The 23,425-nt window shown below is 36.5% G+C and overlaps 1 protein-coding gene across 1 annotated transcript in view; it reads right to left on the bottom strand.

The window, feature by feature from the left end:
- The window catches only part of Kcnd2 (potassium voltage-gated channel subfamily D member 2), a 470,565-nt gene that overhangs the window by 230,419 nt on the left and 216,721 nt on the right, over nt 1-23,425 (bottom strand). The gene's annotated exons all lie outside the window — the stretch shown is intronic.

The raw sequence follows: 23,425 nt of genomic DNA, 5'->3' as shown, positions 1-23,425 counted from the left end.
AGATTATGTAGAACAGTATATCAAGAGGAAGAAAGCAACTGAGAAAAATATATAATTAAAATGCTAAGGTGCTGATTTATCTCAGTATCAAATCCAAACTTTCATGCTCCATGTTTGATGGCAGACCTACCTTCGGTTTCTTGTTCTCAGCTAGTTTTCTCCAATCAAGAGAGGTGACTAAAGGAAGTAGAAGAGGCATGCATTTTTTTTCTGCTTGGTTTCCTGCTCCTAACAACACAGCATCCACAGTTGGCTCTTTAACCTCATCAACAAGCTCCACACTTCATTTCTCTCTTCATCCCCTAGGCAGATATAAGCCCCAACCAGCCAGAAGACTTGTATATCACAGTGCCATGTCCCAGTTCTAAAGGGGCTTTTGAGTAAGTAAGAGACAAGAGGCACCAAAGACTGGGGACTTCTCCAGCCCCCAAATAGACCTTCCTAAAGGCTTCTAAATTAAAACATTCTAGCATCTTCACTCTTTTCCCCACAGTATGGGAATCATACCTTCCACTTGCACCAAATATCCATTCATGTCCAAGATGATAGCTAAGGCACCGTGCAAAAGATCCATGGGTATCCAGTGGGCCAATAATAACTATAATGATGACTGATCAAACTGAAATTAAGGCTAATGAGACAGGAAGTTGCAAATGCAGAAACACAAGGTCACTTTCCAGAAGATGGGCATATGAAACGAGTTACTGGGGTAGTATGTGACCAGGCAGAGGGAGGGGCAGTTAGAAATACTGTCCTTTTTTGGGAAAACATTCTTATAAGATTTGTAAGAAATTAAAGCATAGTAAGGGCAGCAAAATAAAAATGTGCTTTCAACATGGGTAATTATTAATTTTAAAAATAACAAGTTTTACTTAAGAGACAACATAGGATCATTGCAAAGGAGCAGCAGGCTACTTGAGTTAGAATGCCTAAGAGCCTTAAATATCAGAGCTCCTCTAGGTCATGCTTAGTATCTGATTTTCTGTTATAAAAGAACAAATTAAAATGAAACTTCACATGATTGAATAACAATTTCCCACTGGGAAATATCACAGAATCACCCAAATCTGTATAGAAATACATTTTGCTATCTGAAGCTTTTCCATTCTCAATTTAGGTAGCATCTTTGAGAAACCTTAGCTGTGACTGATATCTCCCTCAGAACCTATTTCATGCATCTTGACAGTGTTATTTTTCACATCTTCTTCAGGTACAGAGTATCCTATGTCTTCTGAGATTCTGATGTAGGCATGTAAGGACATGAGCCGTTCTTTGGTAATGAGCTAACCTTTAAAATCATAGCAGTCATTGGACATGAAAGTAAGGCTTAGTTTTTATTATTTAGATTTGCAACATCTTTCCCAGAAATGCATGCTTCATAAGAATGATTAGACAACAGATAACAAAATAAAACATCAGATCAATTGCCTGTTGCTTCCACTATGTGACTTATTGACTTCAAGGTAGGCAACATATAACTATCTAGGGCAAAGTTCTCGCGATTGTTAATGAATTCATGTCTAAGTGCTCACTAGTAGGTTTAAATTGTTTGTAATAACCAATCAAATGTTAGCCTGTGTGTTTTGGTAGATCAGTAACATGATTTACATCAAATAATCTTCACAACAATCCTTGAATATCCAATGCTGTGTCGGTACATTTATTTAACTATTTTAATTTACTTCATTAATATTTTAAAGTAAGCTTTCTAACTTTTAATGTGAATTGTATCTTATTGGTAAATTCTACTAAACTTACATGTGTACAAAAGCAATATGTTAATTAGGAAAAACCAAGAAATAAAACTCTCAAATATTTTAACTGTATAAAATTAATCAAGGTTTCTTTATGCCTAATTATACCTATTTATACTAATCAATTAACACTATATTAATCTAATTCATGATTCTTCAACTCTGCTAAGTTAATGAAACTGCAAGGTCATTTCAGTGAAATAAATCTGTGTAACTTTTTTTTCTTTAAAAAAATACTGTATCTGATTGAAACTGCATGTTATGTATTCAGCTCTCACATCAACAAAATCTAAATTCAAACCACAAGAAGCAAAGGGAAATAAAACACTTAAGATTTTTCTTTGAGAAGAAAAATAGAGATGCAACATCACTATCGTTTGTCTTTACTGGCTGACTCCAAGCTCTTCAAATGTTAAACTTCCAACTGTCCATTTCTCAAAAAGTGCTTCAGAATGTGTGTACACATTTATAGATGCTTGTGAGCTGCCCAAACTAAGAGATAAAGATATAAAAGTTATTTTTATTGAAAAGCTGCTCCATTTTTTTTTTTATTGTCTGTCCCTGGGTAGAAGTCTCATTCATCCCCATGCATTATTCCTAGTTGGCTTTAATAGTCTGTGCTCTCTTTGCCTCTGTGAAGGAAGGAGGCTTCTTCTTACTAATTTGTTATAATTGATCCTAACATACATGTGTCATCTACAAATAACCTCATCAACATTCAGAAGGGATTACCCATGTGAACTGTCTACATGTTGCTTGTTATAATGAGTCTCCGCAAGACTAATGACTTATTTGTGCCACTGGCAATGAATGATTAATTAGTTGATTCTACAGAAAATTGTTAATGACATAATTACTACCTTTTCCTGATTTCTGAAGGTTAGAAGAAGTTAATGTGATGTTAATGTAACCCCATAGTCAGTAGAATTGTGTTTATTAATATAATTTTTGGAAATCTGATCATATATATACTGGAACTCTTCATATTCATGCTAAAATATCTACAGATTTTAGAATTTTATCAGTTAATTCCATTTAAGCAATTTTCCCATTAATTTTAAGTGACATTTGTCCAATTTCAATGTAAACAAAAATTCTGCACTTCTCTGGCACGGGTAAGTAGCCAAGAGTCTTCTCATTTCCTCTGAAGGATGGTGAGTTATTTGCTCTTAAAAGTGCAGTAAAGTGTGGGATTGTTGGTCTTCCTAAATACAATCAAGTTTTGATTATTTAATGTCAATGAATGGATGCACTGGCATGAATAAATAATACTAGTTGGTAATTCATATATCTGAGTTAGGGCAAAGGCAATTCATCTCAAGCAGTTCCAATCAAGTGAATTAAAAGAAAGCATAAATGGAGAAATTCCATTTGTGCCAGGTCTAGAAGGTATTGTAGAGGTGGGTCTGTTATAATACAAATGGGCTGGGAGTCAATACTGTTAGTAACATAAATGTTCTCAATGATGAACAGTTGTGTGTTTGCCCAATATTTCAATGTTCTTCTGATTTAGTATTCTCTTGCCCAATATTTCAATGTTCTTCTGATTTAGTATTCTCTGTGGATATTATCATCACCAATATCTGTAAGATAGGTGTTATTTTTCTCACACTATTTTCAAGAAAATGATTTCAAAATGTCAGAAAATCAACTCCCCAAACAGTTTACCCTGCTAATAGGTGAGTGTCATAATTTAATTACCTACTATATAAAAGTGAGACACTACCAATTTTCTATATTCAAATTGTCTAGAAGTAAATTGTAAGTATAAATGAATACATTCTGTAAATTGATTAAAACATTGATTCACTCACTAAGTATCTTCTGAATGCTTACCATGGGCCAGGTGTGAAAGAACTCAGTAAACACACCAATATCTGTCCTCAGGAGTTCCCATTCTTAGAGGCAAGACAGATAAACAAAAATAAGCAAGTAAATGTATACCTTTATTAATATTATATGGTGATGAATATAGGAAGAAAGCAAGCATACTAATACCAATTTGAATAGAGGAGACAAAAGGGGGAACTGTGAGAAGTTTTCCTTGTCAAGGTTACTTTCTAAAGGGATGTAAAAAAGTGAAGGTGAGACATGACATGTTTCAGTCAAAAACAAAAGTTTCATAAACAGAAATGAAGCTCTGAGGGTTGGCATGTTTAAAACTTAGCAAAAAGAAGAAGGCAGTTAGTGAGAACTGTACCTGCCATCAGTAGTAAGAAGCTCAGAAAAGCAGGTGTAGGGGTGCAAGTATATGGATGCCATCATGTCAAGGGGGAAGGTGTTAACTTATTATATTTAGAGTATTTTAGAATTAGGTTTGTCTCTTAATTGTGAAGCCATTGAGGGGTGTAGGTAGAGGAGTGATAATTTTTTTTTTTCAAGTTCCTGGTTGCTATTACAGGGGCAGAAGAAGATGGAGTATGAAGACTGATTGATGAAGAAGACAAAACTTGTGGTTTGTCAAAAGCATGCCTAGTATATTAAAATATGTAAAGTTCAATAATACATGCATACATACACAGATACGTGCATGCTTTTGTGTGTGTGTGTGTGTGTGTGTGTGTGTGTGTGTGTGTGTGTGTGTACGCACACATGCGCCTACATTTTCAAGACATGGCTTCTCTGTGTAGTCCTCCTGTCCCGGAACTTTCTCTTCAGACCAGGTTGTCCTTGAACTCAGAGATCAGCCTGGCTCTTCTTACAAGTGCTGGGACTACAGGCATGTGCCATCATGGCTCAACCTTTGAAAGCTAGGGTCACAACCAAAAATATGCACGCTCTTACAGTTTTCTAGCAGTTTTGAACATGGGAAAGTATATAGTGCTCTCAGATAGAGATTTTTGAAATTCATGAACAGTTTTTAAAAGATATGATGTCATGCACTTCCCTCCCCCAGCCAGATTTTTGGGAAAGTGGCATCTACTTGAATTACTAGATATATTGATATGAAATGATTTAAGGGCTTTCAAGTTCAGATTGTGTTTGAAATCAAATCTTAATGTTCACCATACACAGCTCTCCCTATTTCCAAGCAGTGGCATAGTTTTACAGGAAGAATGTGATGTGATTTTCATCTAGTCTACCTGAATTTGCTTAAAAAGTAGTGACCTTCAGCAAGTGAAATTACATATCTGGCTACAGTTTCTTCTCTAAAAATTAAGACAGTGCAGGGTCAACATTAAGAAATGTGTTAAACATGGGCTTTAATTCAGATAGAATGTTTAGATGAATGCCTAGGGGTCATCATCAGTCTATTTACTAACAACATGGTCTTCCAAGTCTGAAAAGATGCAATTATTCTAAGACACAACATTAGTACTAAATAAGTGTGAGAGCAGGCATACACAAGTGCATGGGTGTAAACGAGTTTGTGTGTTTATAGCAAAGGGGTTGCAAATAATTTTGGAACTAAGAATTTTTTGTAGTGTGAGTGGAGATTAATGACATACAATTAGGTTGGAGGGATACTATGTGATTTATCCCACACTGGAAAGCCAGTGCACTAAATTTTAAACCGTAACCCAGGAATAAACACTGCAATAAGGAGATTGTCTTACTGATGGAAAACAAGAAGATTTCCCGTTGTATTTGAGCTTGTGGATATTTGGTGGGTAACTGGAAAGGGTGAACAGAGTTGGCCTCTCTTTTTCACTTTTGCCTTAACCTGATGTCTACTGAATGACTTTGAGGGTTGATGTCTCCGACCTTGTTTGCTTTCACTACTGGAATTTCTTAAGCATTTGAAGTCTTTCAGGTAGAGAAATGACTGACTACCCATTAGTCCATTGTGAAGATCAATACATACTTGACTTTTGTTTGAAGAGCATCCTTAACTCTTCTTGGCCAGTATTGACTTCCTTCTACTTTTGAGCCCAAGTCCCATTAAAACCTCTCCTGTATGTGAATTACTGGGCTGGGTGATATTTTATTATTTAAATGTCAAAAGACTCCACATCTCTCATAAGAGCAATCCTGAAACTTGTGTCTGGCAACTCTTTATGTAGAAGAAAGAGGCAGAGCTTATTCAACACAGTGATTCCTAGTACTTACACCACTACATATCAGTTTTATAAAATATTTCTTACATTAAAAATTCTGACCTTTTTATTTTATCTCAGAACTAAGTAAATAACATAATTTCAGATCACTTAAGACTTTCTCTCTTACCTAAAAGGATGACTCAACTAACAATCTGAGCAATAGTGGAGAGGCTGCCTTAAATGCACTTCACTGATAATGAGATTGATAACTTATATGCCATCCTAGAAACCTTCATCTAGTAGATATGGAAACTTAAGCAGACACCCACAGCTAAACACTGAGCCGAACTCCTGGAATGCAGTTGCAGAGATGGAGGAGTGATGAGCAAAGGGGTCAAGACCAGGCTACAGAAACCCACTTACTCCTGGCAAAAAGAAAAAAGAAAAAGAAAAAGAAAAAGAAAAAATAACCAACCAACCAAAAAAAAAAAAAAGACACCAAAAAGTAAACAAACAATCAAAACACCAAAAACAGTTTATGATGGAGAGGATGTGGAGAAAGTTTACACTCCTGCACAGCTGCTGGGAGTGAAAACTTGTACAGCCTCTTTGGGTTTAAACCAGTATGGTGGTTCCTCAGGAAAATGGAATCAGTCTACCACAATTCCACTCTTATGCATATACCCAACTATGCACATTCATACAACAAGGACATGTGTTCAACTATGTTCATAGCAGCATTACTTGTATTAGCAAGAAGCTGGAAGCAACCTAGATGCCCCTTAACTGAAGAATGGATGAAGACAATGTGGTGCATTTACACAATGGAGTACTACTCAGCAGAAAAAACAAAACAAAACAAAACAACAACAACAAATCCCCAAAGCAATGGAATCTTGAAATTTGCAGGCAAATGGATGGAACTAGAAGAAACCATCCTGAGTGAGGTAACCCAGTCACAAAAAGACAAACATGGTATGTACTCAGTCATATATGGATTTTAGACATAGAGCAAATGATTACCAGTCTACAATCCACACCATCAGAAATTCTAGGAAACAAGGAAGACATTAAAAGAGACATACATTGTCCCCTGGAGAAGGGGACAAGATCTTGCAAGCAAATTGGGAGAATGGGGGTAGAGAGAGGGAGGTAGGAAGAAGATAAGGAGAGAAGAGGGGGGAGAGGAGGGCATGAGAGAGCAGGAAGACTGAGTCAGGGAAAGAATAGAGGAGAACAAGAAAAGAGAAACCACAACACAGGAAAGCATTGCAGGTTTAAAGAGAAATCTGGCACTAGGGAAATGTCCAGAGACCTACAATGATAACCCTAACTAAGCATCTAGGCAATAGTGGAGAGGCTACCTTAAATGCCCTTCAGTGATAATGAGATTGATGACTACTTTATATGTCATCCTAGAGCCTTCATCCAGTAGCTGACAGGAGGAAATGCAGACACCCAGAGCTAACCACTGAGCCAAATTCCTGGAATTCAGTTGCAGAGATGGAGAACTGATGAGCAAAGGGGTCAAGACCAGGCTGGAGAAACCCGCAGAAATAACTGACCTGAACCAGGGGGAACCCATGAACACCTGACTAATAGCTGGGACACCAGCATAGGCACAAACCCCCTGAATGTGGGTCTCAGTTAGGAGGACTGGGGAATCTATGGGGCTTCTGGTAGTTGATCAATATTTATCCCTAGTATATGAATGTACTTTGGAAGCCCATTCCACATACAGGGGTACTCTCTCAGCCTAGACACATGGTGGAGGGCCTAGGCCCTACTCCAAACAATATGACAGATTTTGAAGACTCCCCATGAAAGGCCTCACCCTACCTGGGGAGCAGAAAGGGGATGGGATGGGGGTTGGGAGGGAAACAGGGGAGGACAGGAGGGTGAAGGAACTGGGACTGAGATGTAAAACAAGCTTGTTTCAAATTTAAATAAAACATTTATCATAAAAAAAGATTTTCTCTCTTATTCTACTGAATAATCAACCTGATCATGTTTGACCTACTTTTAGGAGAATGATGGGACAACCAACTTTACTTGCTTGGGAATTCCTCTGGAATTATATCTTGAGCTAATGCACAGCATTAATCTTAAGTCATGTAACTTACAGGCCCTCGACCCAGAGTAATACATGTATGAAGGTGTGTGTGTTGTGACAATCCCTGCTGAAAGCAGACAAAAGAGAACACTTTTTACTCCACAGGCCTGTCATAAATGTTGGATGAGAGCTGATGACAGAGCTTGAGAAAGTATGTCTGCAGTAATGACTGCTTTGAGGACTGTTGAGTTTAAGTGGAGACAATGGCGTAATTACTTGTGAAACTCTGTTTAAGGTTTCTATAGCGTGTCCCTCATTTGTTTGCATGTAATATTTTCTGTGCAGCTGAATATATACTGAGCAAAGCCCTTTGTTAGGGACAGGTGGAAGACACAGGGAGAGAAATGGAGAAATCACACTTTGGCTCACTTTTACTCAAAGTCATTCATTAAGGAGTCTGTGATGTCATTCACTAATGTGGCAAAGACGCACTATGGTGCTTCTGACATTAACTTTAATGTGTTTAACTGAAACATTATGTCACCTTGATAAAAATGGTGGGAAAACATTTCTCTGAAAGAGACAGTGTCCCTCAAAGTGCATGAATGTGACATGGCACATTATTATGAAACTGAAAACTGGCTTTACTATTCATGGATGCATTGAGATATACACATAAAACTAATTACTGTAGCTTCTTAGTAATATATGAAGGCACATATCCTACTTTATTTATAAATATAATAATATTCACAAGCAAAAGTAAGATTAAGAGACAATCTGTTAAATATAGTTCATATTTCTAAGCATAAGAATATTTTATTTGTTCTAAAAGAATTTCGAATTGAATTTACATGAGAAAAATATGTTTAGTTCTTTGTTTTTCTACTTATTCTTACTATTCATGCCCTTTTGCTTACCCTTTATATTGCAATGTAATTAAGAAGTTTTCCCTTCCTTTTCCTCTCTCCCTCTAAACTCTCCTACATATACTGGCTATTCTTTCTCCTCCCTCTTTCCCTCCCTCCCTTCCTTTTACCCTCTCTGCCCCCTCACATACACCCTGACCACCCTCCCCTCCCATCCCCCCACCCCAATTCCACATGTAGGGCAATGGCATCCAGCTGGGGGTCATGTGGGTCTGACAGGTCATGTGAAGTAGGGACTAGGGCTTCTCTCCTGTCTCTAGATTAAGGCAGTTATCCCTCCATGGGGGATGTGTTCGCAAAGTCCTTTTGTGCACCAGGGATACATCCTGGCTCCACTGTCTGAGGTCCCTTAGACTGCTCAGTCCTTCTGGCTGAGACCCATATTCAGGGGGGCCTGAGTCAGTCCCATGCTGGATTCCCAGCTATCAGTCTGGTGGCCTGTTGGCTCCTCCTTGTTCAGGTAAGCTGTCTGTATGAGTTTCTGCAACCTGGTCTTGTCCTCTCCATCTGCATCTGGATTCTAGTTTGACTCATTGTTTAGGTATGGGTGTTTGCTTCTGTTTCCAACAGGTATTAGGTGAGGGCTCCATGGAGAAGTTAGTTGTTATCTCACTATCCTAGAAGCGCATTTATGGTAGCCTTTCCACGGCTGTTCAAATTGTTAGTTGGCTGCACTCTTGTAGGTCTCTAGACCTTTCTTTAGGTTCAGTTTTCTCTTCAAACCAATAATGGCTCCCTCTTTTATGTTCTCTCTCTCTCTCTCTCTCTCTCTCTCTCTCTCCCCCCCCCCCCCCCCCCCCCTCTCTCTCTCTCTCTCTCTCTCTCCTGTCTTCTATTCATACCCTGACTCAATATTCTTTGTGGCACTTGCTTTCCTCTCCTCCCCCTCTCTTTCTCCTACTTCTCTCTCCATTCACAGCCCCCCACACTTCCCCCGTGCTCTGGGGGACTAGTTCCCTTCCCCCTTCTGTGAGGGACTTTATATGAATCTCTTAGAATACATCTTGTATCCTAGTTCATCTGGTGGTGTGAATTAGAGGCTGGTGATCCTTTTCTCTAGGTCTAAAATCGTTGTCTGTTTGTTTGTTTTTGTTTTAGTTTTTGAGACAGGGTTTCTCAGTAGCTATGGAGCCAGTCTTGGAACTTGGTCTGTGGACCAGGCTGGCCACAACCTTACAGAGATCCACCTGCCTCTGCGTCTTGTGTGCTGGGATTAAAGGTGTGCAAATCCCCACTACCCAGCTTTTCTACTCTTTTTCAGATTTGTGGCATCAGTTTTCATTAATTGTCACTGCATTCATATATACATATATTCCTAATTAATACTACTATATTATATGCAATAAAATATTCATACATATATATATATATATACACATATATATATATGTTCCTGAATATAATTGTATGTATTCCTAAATATAACTTGCACAGGCCCTATAAGACTATTTGTATGTTTATCAGGGATGACTATTTGGCACAGGACAAACAATTGTTTGCTATTCTCCTAGGAGGAGCACCTCTCCTGCTACCAAATTGACACTGTTGCAGGTAGTTCTTGTTTTCAAATGTGCTTTAATGTAAAAAGAAGTAAATATGGGAGGGAAACTATGAAACTCATTAAAATGATCAAGGCAGCATGACAAACTTGAATATCTTGATTTTTTTCATTAAATTGGTTTAATGATATACAACCTATAAATATAGTATATATAAACATATTATGTTTATAGAGTATACACACATACACACACACACACACACACACATATATATATGTATACATATAATCTATTTATACATAGCAAACACACTATATATAAATGTATATATATATATGCATATATATATCTATGTCTGCCTTATTAATGTTCCAGTAGAAACTTTTGCTCATGATCAGTACCTGTTCTTTTCATTACTAATACTGCCTTGAATTTTATTATTTAAAAATGTAGTTTATTGTTTAACATAGATAGGTTGGGTTGTGGGAGGTTATATGACATGGAGTGTGTACGGAAGTCAGAAGACATCTTTGTGAAGCTTCCCTGTGTGTGGGGTGTGTGGGGTGTGTGGTGCATGGTGTGTGTGTGTGTGTGTGTGTGTGTGTGTGTGTGTGTGTGTGTAACTGGCTATGAACCTTAGCCATTAACAGATGAGCCAGATCTCCAGCCCTTTTTCAAAATAATAATTTATAATGTACTTGACAATTTCATATGGTGCCCTATGATCACAATCATTCCCCTTCCCTCAACTCCTCCGAGATCCAGCACTCCAACTCCTCAACCACTCAAGTTTATGTTCTTTCTGTCCTTGCCACACACACACACACACACACACACACACACACACACACACACGTTCTTGCTTCCCAGGCCTTCCAAAATGAGCTAGACATCACGGATCAGGGAAAGGAGGAAGCAAACAATCAACTCCACAGTTATGTCTCTGACTACATCAAGCATTCTGTGGCATGTAGGCATTCCATTCCTAACCCATTTTTGCTAATAATAAATAAAAAAATTTTCAAATACTGAAACTCAGTGTAGTATTAGTAATAAGAAGATAAAAATGATATAAAGGGCACAATCAAAATTTTCTGCTACGCATATAAATAAAAAATCAATTAATCTAAATCTTCACAGACTTAGAAAATCCTCTAAGCTGTGTTCATAATAGCAGTTCTTATACATCAAACTTTGAGCTTGTTCCAATTTATCTGTCCCTGTTCTCTGTTTCCATAAAATATTCAGCCATTGATCAAAGGATGACTATGTTCCATAATGTGTGTCTTTCTAAAGAATGTCTAATAACCACTTTGACATTTTAATGAGGTATTTGCTTAATGTATCATAAAATAGTGTAGATGTAATCTTCAGTATATACGTAAGTGCACAAATATCCAAAGCAGTATATCTTGGGATATATCTTCTTATTTTGGGACTTCCTTCAGACGGCAAACAAGTATTATTGCAATTATTAATATCCCAACAGCAAGGGAAGATTTCAGTAAATGGTGTATCTAGAGTGTAAGAAGAAAATCAGATAAGAGTTCACCATGATTTCTATTATAAGAGTGTGTCTTAGAATATATGTACTTGCAGTCAAGAAACTTCTATAATTACACGGTGTAACCTGTCTACAATTATTTACATTTTCTATATGGCAAGTCTATATTTCAGCGCAGTTCTTCATAAATTAATTAGAGGACTGCTTTGATGGGAGATGTCATTCTTTAAATATGTTTCTCATACTAGTTAATGAATAAAGCACTGATGGCCAATAGGAAAGCAAGATAGGCGGGACTAGGAGACAAGGAGGATTCGAGGAAGTAGTAGGAAGGAGTCAACATGGAGAGATTGGAGAGAGCAGAGCTACTGGCCCCCTAACTCTGGTAAGATGAGACCACGTGGAAATACTTAGATTAATAGAAATGGGTTAATACTTAAGACAGAGCTAGCTGATAAGAAACAAGTAACTGGCCAACAGCATTTATATCTAATACAGAGTCTCTGTGTATTATTTGGGGCTGGCCTGGCAATGGGGTCAGACCAGGCTGGCAGAAAAAACCTTACTCGTAATACTGCTCAATATATTTACTCTATTTGAAGCATTTTAATGAGTGGAGAGATGGTTTTGCAATTTAGAGTGCATACAGTTCTTGCAGAGGACTGTGGTTTGCTTTCCAGTACCCATGCACTCAGCTTCAACCAACCACAACTCCAGTTCCAGAGGATTTGGTTCTTTCTTCTGGCCTGTGTGAATACTTTCATGCATGTGATACACATAAACTGATACAGACACACATGTGTATACATAACTAAAAATAAATCACTGAAAACAAATTTTATACATTTTCTAGCTTATCATGATAATTGGTAAATTTCAATTTCTGATTTTATTAGGCTAAAAATTTTATTTTATAGCAGCAGTATTATAATATATGGCACCAGAGGCTTTTTGAATTACCTGTACTTGAGTTTCTGTACTCTTGTATATCTCTGATATTGTTATTTTTAAACTCCTCCCTTTTTTTGGAAGAGACGGAGTACAAGTAGCCATGCAGAGATCTACTCTATATACTCTACATGCTGTATGGCTGAAGTGCAAAGAAAAGTTAATTGGTCCATAAGTGGAATATACAGTCTTAGCATCATTTACTATGTTGTTCTGACCCAATTACCATGGCCAAGACCTGTCTGTATACCACTCATGATTGTCAATCTTATTTATGTTTGTGTACACAGTATTCAACCAATTTACTGGTATGTGGCTAAAGAGAGTAACATATTAGACAAAACTATAACCCTATATTATACACTGTTTAAAAAGGGCTCTTTAAAACAACTTCCAATTTAGAAGAGAAGAATAAAAGAATATAAGTCATTAACTTGCCCATTTTGTTGAAATGGAAGAAGTATTTCATTTTTTTCTAATGAGTGGGAACAATCCATGGAAATTCTCTTATTCAGAGTAGATTATAAAACATTACAATGTATTTTAATGTAAAAAATATTTTTATCAGTAATATCTTCTGCATAGATGAAACAATATTTTCCTGTTCTTATCTACAGCCAATATTACTTCCGCAAGCCCAGGCTTCGTTTCTCTGCTTTACTTGATTTCTTTTGAAGGCTACTTTGACTTGGTTTGATGAGGAGAGGACACTTTTTACTTCAAAAGGGAATGGTATTGCTACCTTAGATGTATCATGCTAGTATTCATCTGAGTTTCTGTCAATGTTTCTAAATAAAAACAACAAAAACAGGACAGTATTAGTGATGTGTTCCAAGGTACCTAACAGAATCTCTGTTTCATATATTGTGAAAATGAATTTATCATTTTAAGTACAGAATGAATTATTTTCTAGTTTTAAACATTTGGTAAACTCTTACCGTCAACATAATAAAGGGTTTGAACTCTTTGTTTATAAAGCCAAAAGGGTCTAAGTTTTGTAATGGGTAAGTACTGTGTTGTTTCTTAGCCAATATCCAAATGCACTCAATATTTATCACCTATTCACCTGTTAAAAAATTCATATTAATATCCATGAATGATCTAGATTCAGCATTCACCAAACTTTATCCCAGGTATAAAAAATGTATCAGTGTACTACAATGATATTAGAAACAGGCCTATAGCTGAATCCCAGCCTTTGCAAAGCTTTCCATAATTTATAGAACCACCCCTTAATCCTTAATTCAAACATGTATACCAATATTTTTTTCTACTTTTAATGACAATAGTATCATATGGTCTTTGGTATGGCAGTCTGCCTAGAAACTGTTTCAGTAAATTACACACCAAGATGATATACTCTTTGGATTGTCTCCAGAACAAAGACTATGATGTATAATTAAAACCAACTAACAATTAGTTGCCACCAAATGTACCACAAGGGACAAGCATTGTAGACTCAGTTATTTACAATGAGAAGCAAAATCAAGGGTTTTTTCAATGAATGATAAAAATAGATCCATACCCTTTAGGTTATAATTTTTAAGGTTTATATAAAAGTGATGAAACAAAAGGAAACTAACATGCTGTAAATTCATTGCATTGAAGTAATTTTGTTAGTACAATAAGGAGCTAAGAACTCAAACACTACTCTATTTATATATTTTCAACAATGTGATTATTTTAACAAACATAGTAATATTACTTGGCAGCTCTATTAGTTATGTAAGTGTGAAGGTGTCGAATGAGCCAAAATTATGTTTTTGTACACTATAATATACTTTTGCTTACCAAAAAAAAAGAGTCACTTAATTACTGTGAAGTAGCTTTTATATTTAACACCCACTTAAGAATAAAATCTTGATGATGGGAGCTAACATGTTTCTTTCATTATTTATTCTTATGTAACTTAGGGGAGAGGCATCAGGAAGCAGCTATCTAATTATGACTGTTTTAGAGGGTAGAAGAAAGAGCAAAAGATTTTTCAAAGCTTTTAATATAGTGATGCAGAGGCGTATTTGCTGTACAGTTAATGGTGTTTCTGGCCCCTTGCTTGCAAGGGTCCCTTACAAGGCCCTGAACTTAATTTTGTATTCATTATTTTGAACTTTATTTCTTAATGTGGCTTCCTCTAAACTGCAAGAGCTGAAGGCCCCATGGTATGTTTATTCACCAGGGCTGGATTGAATCTGTGAATCTCTTGGGTTTTAAAGAACTAGGCCCATATGATAAACAAGGGCTCACAGAGGGATTACATTTCGTGGAGTTATAATTTTGCATCCAGGCATATATGCACACATATCTGTGTATGCAGTGTTGTGCATATGCGTGTCAGGACAGAACTTTGTAGAGTGAATTCCCTTCTGCATTTCTGCAGCTTTCAGGGATCCAACTCAAGTGTTCAGGCTTCCTGGGCACATGCCTCTACATACTAAGGTGCACCACCAGTTCCCATTCTTCTAAAACAAAATTAACAGCTCCTTATGTTTATGTCTAGGAAAAACCCCTGAAAACAGGGTGGTAAAATAGTGAACAGAATCCAGAAATTTGAAGGAAAGGGGGTGGGGGCAGTGAGAGAATGGAATAAAATTTGTAGTATAGGAAACATTAGCGAGGCTCAAATACTCGTGTTGAAAATAACTTGAGTGAATCTTGCCATTTTACTCCACGCTGGGTTATATCTGGGTTATACAGTTTAGGACATTAATCCTGGTTCTTCTGAATGGTCATCAAGAACTCCACCACCTAAGCTACATCCTCAACCTTCCCACAACTTGCAACTCTATCTCACTTTAGACACTAAGCTATGTGTGTGTGCATGTGCATGTCTGTGTTTGTGCTCACACTTGTGTGTGTGTGTGTGTGTGTGCACATGTATGCTCACCCAAAGGGGGTGACTTTGACTGTATGTAGGCATGTGGACACCAGAGGCAATGTCAGATGTGTTCTTTTATGGTTCTCATATATATATATATATATATATATATATATATATATATATATATGCTTTATTTAAGTGATTGATTGGTTGATTGATTGTTTCCTAGTGAACTTGAAGCTAGTTATTTCATTTAGACTTGTTGGCTTTCCCTGCCAGTTTGACATCAGATTTTACTTATCTTTTCTCCCCCAATATCACTGGGCTTATAGATGATCACAGCTACACTGCTTTTATGAAGCATTACGGATCTGAACTCAGATATCCATGCTTATGCTACAACCTTGCACCCTGAACCATCTCTACAATTATAGCTTTAAAATAGAAACTCTGAAATATTAACATCAAATTTTACTGCCACCTGGATATTGGATTTAATCTTAGTTACTTTTGAGTCTTTTTTTTTTTGCAAAGAGAATTTGTAGGAAAACTACACATCTGCATTTTAAAGAAGACTCCTCTTCATTCTTTTTCCTCTTTGAGTTCATCTATTTTTAAATGCTTGTGAGACATCTTATAAATGGCTCCAGCTCAATAGATTCTATTTATTATAGCAATTTTTAAATGGACATTTCAACGTAGACTCTAAACAACAGACATCATGAAAGTGGCCACCCTTCCTCAGTCTTCGGAACAAATCAACAGAAACAGAGACAGTTTTCCTGCTTGAATTCCAAGCATAAACAGTGACTGAAAAAGTCAACACTGGGTGAAATAGTGACTATCCTGTGGCCTTTATTTTTCAAGTCATCATTTATTTCCAAAAAGGAAGAGAGTCCTGTTTGACAGAGCTGATGGAGGGGGCTGATGGTCACTCTGCCTGGCAAAGCTGGGGATTGATTTGACAAACTGTTCTTTGCTGGGGAAGTTATGTGACCAGGTGGGGCAGAGAGGTCCATCCAGGAACAAACACTTTGGTAAAACATTAGCTTGGTGTTCTGGGAGACAGCTTAGATGTCAGTTAGGCCTGGGAGCTAAAGCTACCTCACCTGATTTGTAGGAAATCTACTGTCTCCTCTTTACCCTCCTGAATTCATAGTGGTAACACACACCTTGGTCAATAACATACTAGAAAAGGGAGTAGATGTTTGCTATAGGGGAAGAACAAAATGGCAAACTTTGAGACATTTGTAAAAAATTGAAAAACAAACTCTTAAGTAGGGGTTTTGACTGCTGCAGTAACTATTTAGCTATGAATGTCTGAGGTGACTGTTTAAACATTTCTGGCTTCCATCACTTTCAGACCTCAGATGTGTAACTGCTTTCTACTGAGTGCTTTACATCAGCAGTGGGGAGTGACCAACACCCAGGGTAGCTTCCCCATTTGCAGAACTGCTAACTAACACTTTATACTTGCTACAGATGGTTTTCCTGAGTGTGACCTGATTAATTGGTTGAAGATAATGTTTCTGTCACATAGGCTCTTGAAAAACTTGAACTTAGGCATATTTCTTCTAGTGACTCCAACTGAATATTCAATGAACAATTAAATTTTAACCTAAAGATTTTTATATCTAAGTTGCACTGGAAATCACAGCAGGAAATATAAATCTTATTGAAGAAAAACATAAATTATGTGGGACTCATACAGAATGAATGAGTTTCTGAGGTTTGTGGGTCTCTACATGTCTGCAGTACCAAGAGTAGCAACCTATCAAGCTGAACTTAGAAGCTAAGTAATTCAATCAGAGTTTGATTTTTAAACTTATTCTTTACCTTTTCAAATAGTTTCAAAGTGGTCTTTGAACTGTAAATACCTTCCTGGGACAGTGGTGCTCTGAAAGGGTAGAGGGCATTCATCCCAATGCTGCTTGCTTCCAACTCACTGGTAACTGTTCTGCTTTAGACTGGGCATGGAGGAAATACGATAGTGGTGTGCATTGCTCTGGAACCTGACTAACAGCTCATTTCTGTATGCGGATATTGTCTCCTACAATGCAGAAAATCTTAAGGGACCTGTCATATAAATATTTAGGAATATCAGTCAATACCTGCAGCATCGCCATCTGTCAGTGCTGAACAAGCTCTGGTTTACGAAGTAATCACATAAATTGAGTTACAAGAGATGATAATTCCTTAAGACCCACCTCTTGGTCCTTTGTGGGTCATTACTGTGCTGCTCCAAGATGATGTATGTCAAAGTGTACAGACTGGTACAAGGAAGGAACAGAGAGCAGGGCTAACGTTCCAGTGGAAGCAATCTAATTTAAAAATTAATATATAATCAAACTGCAGCTTTAGAGATGAACATTTGATACATCCCAATAAAGTCTACTGAGTTTAAAGTCAACTTATATGAAAAGCTAATTAGGAAAATAGAAGATTCAGCTATTAAATATGGCTTAATGTATACTTGAGGACTGAAAAAATTTCAAATTATAGGGTAGGGATTTTAAACCTATATTCACCATAATTATTTGATAGGTGCAAACTTTTAAAAGCATTGTTTATCAGCACAATGAGGTGACATATCAAGTTTTCCAATGGGTCACAATTGCTCCTTTTGTAGGAAATACATATCTTATCTATATATTTTATTTAATTCATTTATTTACTGTTCCTCTGTTTGTTGGAATATTGTCTTTTGGTTTATTTGTTTTCTTTTCAGGAATGAGTCACTAAGGTTTTTAATCTAGATTAGACTTTTCTTTGAAAAAATTCAGAGTATAAGAGCTGGGCACTTTCTAGATGTAGATAATTAGGAGAGTTCTCAAAAGGCCACAAAACACACACACACACACACACACACACACACACACACACACACAAATGAAGGCATAGAAACATTATTTAGATGATATCAGAAATCACAATAATGTTTTATTACTACTTGATGAATAGAGACCAATTAAAATAATCAAGGAAAATCAAAGTGCTGCTGTGTTAAAGATGACTGGTTGAGATGTGTATTAAAAATGGTCTGGCATATCTTTGCTAAAGTATGATAAATCCATTGGAATTGGTAAATCACTTCTCATTTCCAGTCTCAATAACCACAATCCCAAGTTGTATTAGCATTTATTAATTTACATAATAATGGATTTGACATATTATTTATCTAAGTATATAATGAGTTTGCCAACAGTCAACTTTCTCTTACCGTCCTCCCACTCCTGATACCTATTCTCATTAGCTCCTATTATGCTTTCATATCCTTTCTCTCTCTCTCTGATCTATGAGTTTATTTAGGTATACTTACAGAAACTGGTAAATGCCTATAAATCCTGAGGAAGGAGTAGGGTGCCATGCCTTCCTTTTCACTCATTACAAGTGGAAGGAGCCAATCTTTCCTATATCTTATGCAGGTAATGGCAGTGCAAGAATTCAAAGGCTGTGCCACTCCAGGAAGACAATTATCAACAACACTCCATCCCTTCACTATCTAGCATATCTCTCATGATGTTATGTTCCCTGAGCCATGCAAAGCTTTCATGATACACATCAAAGGTGATAGAAAATAAAGGTCTTAATAGTTATATCTAATCTCAGCTTAGTTTCTAAGGGGACTCTCCCTTCAAGCTGTTGCTCATGGGACTCTAAGAGACTCCCCAAACAATATAATCTATTCCCATCGTCATTGGTTGCCATGCAGAACATGAAGATAAGACCCTGTTGTTAAAGGCATCACATACTTGAGACACAGGACTTCAAGGCATCAAGTTAGAATTCACCTGGACTGACACTGATATTATCCAAAGATGCTATGTAAGCTATCGAGGGAGCTGAACAATGGGTAACCCTGCCCAACAGTAGAGCCTTTGAGGACAACAATGATTAGACAAATGAGGTTTCCACAATTGGGAAATAACAGTAATTTTATTTTGTGTGATATCATCAGCCATCTTGGACTTACACCATGCTCAATAGGAGGGAATATGTTCCTGGTACTGTCAACCTATGCAATGACCCATGACTGGAGATGTACTAGAACACAGAAGAGAACCTTCTACCCCAATTTTCCTAAACCAATGTAGCTTCTAACTGTATTTTTATCTGTGTAACTCCATATAAGTGTACCTTCAGCAAAGAAGTTGATTTTGCAACAGATTGTGACTATTACAGAGACCCAATACTTGTTAAAATTCAGATAAATGGTTGTGTAGTGCTCAAGCCCAACCAATGAACCCCTAATGCAACCCCACACTAAAATTCAGGGAAAATTACAAAAATACAGGGCAGAAAATTACAGGAGTTAAAGAGGACTTGGACATTGGTGAGATATTATACTCTCTAAGGGAAGTTCCACCCACAAGCTCTCAACAGCATAGCTGCATGAACAAGACCAGCAAAAGACAATATGCCAATATTACCAAGAGCAATTCCAATCATGTCACTTCTGAATGACAAGTTAGAGGTGGACAGTGCCTTCTGAGAAAGGGAGATTATTTTCTAGGATGAGTTCTTGCACAGTTTTCCTGATCCCAAGTAGTGAAGCCTGAACATGTAAGCAAAGCTAAATGGACTCAATAGGGTCTACATACATGAACATAAACACAATATACATATAGACATGCAATTAACAGTAATGATTAAAGAAGAGTTCATGAGGAGATCTGAGTGGCATAGGAGGTAATAGGGGGCTAGATAGGAGGGATGTTCGTGTAATGGTTATGTATGTATTTCTCAAGAGTAGAATTATTTTTAAAGAGAATATAAGTACAACATAGCATTTATTTAAATGTTCTTTTTTAGTTTTGTTTTGAACTTAATTTTGTTCTGGAATTTAATTTCACTGGACAGGCATTCACTATATGCTGAGAGTATTGTGTGCGAGGCAGACATTATAAAACAGAGATTTAAGGCTCAAGAAACAAGCTGTACAACATGATAAAATACTACAAGAAAAATATGCTGTATGATATTTCAGATAAGTGCACACAAATCGCAAACAGATAGGCACTGTTTCTGGAAGTCATAATAAAACAGTTTGGTGATATCAAGAATGCTGGTCTTGAAAGTTACATGGAAATTATTCTTAAAGCAAGGGTGCGAGGTGTAAGAAATAAAGAAATGAAGAGGCTAGCAGTGGTTTTAAAAAGCTTCTAGATAAACAATATGAATGAGAGAATCACGTTTTTAAAAATTAATATGATAAACTACTATTTGCAGGCTAGTTTAAATTCTTATAAAATAAAGTCAAACATGTTTTGATGTACTTTAAACTTATCCCAAATGAAGCATACAAAATAGAAGTAACACAAATATTTTACCACTGATGAAGAAAATAAGCAGGCAAAAATGTTTTCCTTCCTCTATTTTGGACCTTAAAATATTCAATGAAATTAATGGGGTAATATAAATGATTTATTATTTGTGTTTAACTGAGTTATCATTTATATATAATGAAATACCTTACTATATGTCTGAACATTCATTAATTTCCCTATGCCTGTAGGAGTTTGCTTTATAAAATCCCACACATCAGAGAAGCTATTTAAACACAGCTCAATCTATAATGAGGTTTTCTTCCTTTTTGCTTCTGCTGAATATTTAGCAGTATAGATATTTGACAGGTTAGGCAATTAGAATATAATTTATGATAGAGTGTTCATATGGATGTATTGCTTCCTGCCCATAATTTTGGAGGCAATTAAAATCTTATGCTAGTTTTTGTGCTAGATTAGAAGGATTTCCTATGAACAGGACAGTGTATGAACAGTTTTGAATATTTAAATGTTCACAGTGAAAATTGTGCCTAGGATATGTCATTCATTTGGTTTCTATAAATATCAAAATAACACGAAATCTCTGTTTGCTAGTCAGATTAATATTCTTGGATATTATGCATATTCTGTGGATGTTTGTTTATATTCTCAGATATTCATGGGGTTTTTAATGTATTTCTGTCATGTGGTTTGGAGAAATTTTCTCCTATAACATACCCGTGTCAAGGCAAATATCACCTGAAACAGTAATTAAAAAAAAAAGAGAAGAGATTGCCAAGTGAAGTGCTATTAAATAAGGGCAATGTGACAAAGTTACAAAAGACGATATGACCAGACGATATGATCTACTTTTGTTGAACTCATTTGTTTCTTTACATACTGTCAATTGCAAGCCTACATCACTTTGTGGCAGACTGATAAGCACTCTCTAAAATATTTACCCATTCTACTAAGGTGAGACTAAATATCTGAGCTATAATCTTGTGCATATGTCCAGTAAAATGACTGAGGTAAAATAAGGCTGTCACACTATTTAGGTTGCCATATGACTAATTCAGCTCTACAATGTCATGAAAATGTTACATGTCAATTTTTAAGACCATTCCTTAAGATATAGTTGTGCTTCAACCTCAGCCACTTTTTACAATGTCCTTATTTTTCTGAAAGATCCTGGGATTTAAGAGCTGGTGTTCCACTGTTGTGTTAGGATATAAGAACATGAACAGCAAGCTGGCTGGTTGGAAGTTTCATGGATTTGTGAAAAGTTTACAAAGTACAGGTATGCCTGCCTCACAAAATGGGAGAAAACATATTTTTAAAGAATACTAGCAAATTATTAACTTTAAAAAAAAGTGAATTAAATTTTGAGAAACAAGACTCTTTTGTTCTTGTTCAATTTCCTATGGAAACATCTTTCTGAAAGTCTGCCAAGACTAAGGAAAAACATGAATGAGATCCTATGAATATTTTATTTCCAATTGTGACCATATTGTCTTGGCAAAGGATTTCTAAGGGCAGGATCTTCTCTTAAAATAAAGATCACATGATCAAAGACCATACATTTAGCGCTTGTAGGCAGCAAACAATAAGGAAATTAAAGACTTGAGAGTAGAATTGAGTTACACCACCACCATCATCATCAAGTCATATTAGTATATTTTCATGGTTCTGGTTTTGAATTTTATGAATCTCAATAAGCCATTATACTAGGAAGTTCACAGGGTGAACCTCTTGGGTAGATTCACACATTATCCAAAAAGTGAGATATAATTGTAAAACAAACCAGAGAGTGTGGTGCTTCCTACAAATAAAAACAAGGTATTTAAAGAGAGAAAGATTATGTCAGTAAGACAGAGTTTAGGGAATGTTGAAAAGTATTTGCCAGTAGCCTAGGGTTGCTTCTTGGAATCCATTTGGGATATGTGGTTTTCTCATGCAATACTTCTTATAGCCTATTTGTTCTAAGGATGACAGAACAATGAATATGCTTAGAGACATAAATCTTCCAATCTCACAGTCAATCATAACAATTTATTTGTGGAGAGTACTACCAATTTAGTACATACTTCTGTTTAAAAATGGGTTTGAGCCAGGTTGGATCTTTCTGCCTCCTCTTATTGAACTGTTACTTCCTTCAAATAGCCATTTGCTTTTCCCACTGAATTTCAACAGTCCCTGCTAATAATATTTCCTTTACTAATTGTGTCTCTACCTGTCTGTGTCTATCATATTTGTAACTGGTTTTTCTTGCTTTGATGTCCCCAAATCCTATAGGACCACCAACTTGCCTAAATAATGTGCCTACTTCTTTGCTTAGGCATGAAGCATGTTAAGCAAGCACAGGGTAGGCAGACATTTGAGTTTTTACATCCGAGGATAAACTTAACCCTTTCTCTCCCTTAAAGACTGGAGAAAACAGCAACCATGCTGTGTATTTGATCCTGGACTCATCCAGAAGTCAGTGTAACTTGTCAGTGCTGTTTCCTCTGTGAAATGCAAGGGAACACATTCTTATCTGAAACTGTGATCACCTAAAGCAGAAACTGTTGCTTTTTTATGCTTTCTTTTCCTTGCTGGGATGAGGACCTGCTAATAGCATTAAAATGCATTAGGTTGATCAGTCATTATGCTAATGCATAACCTGGACAGTTC

This window comes from Phodopus roborovskii, unplaced genomic scaffold, assembly GCF_943737965.1.
Source record: "Phodopus roborovskii unplaced genomic scaffold, PHOROB, whole genome shotgun sequence".
Taxonomy (NCBI): Eukaryota; Metazoa; Chordata; class Mammalia; order Rodentia; family Cricetidae; genus Phodopus; species Phodopus roborovskii.
The sequence above is the reverse complement of the archived record's forward strand: the minus strand, read 5'-3'. Positions and strand labels throughout refer to the sequence as shown.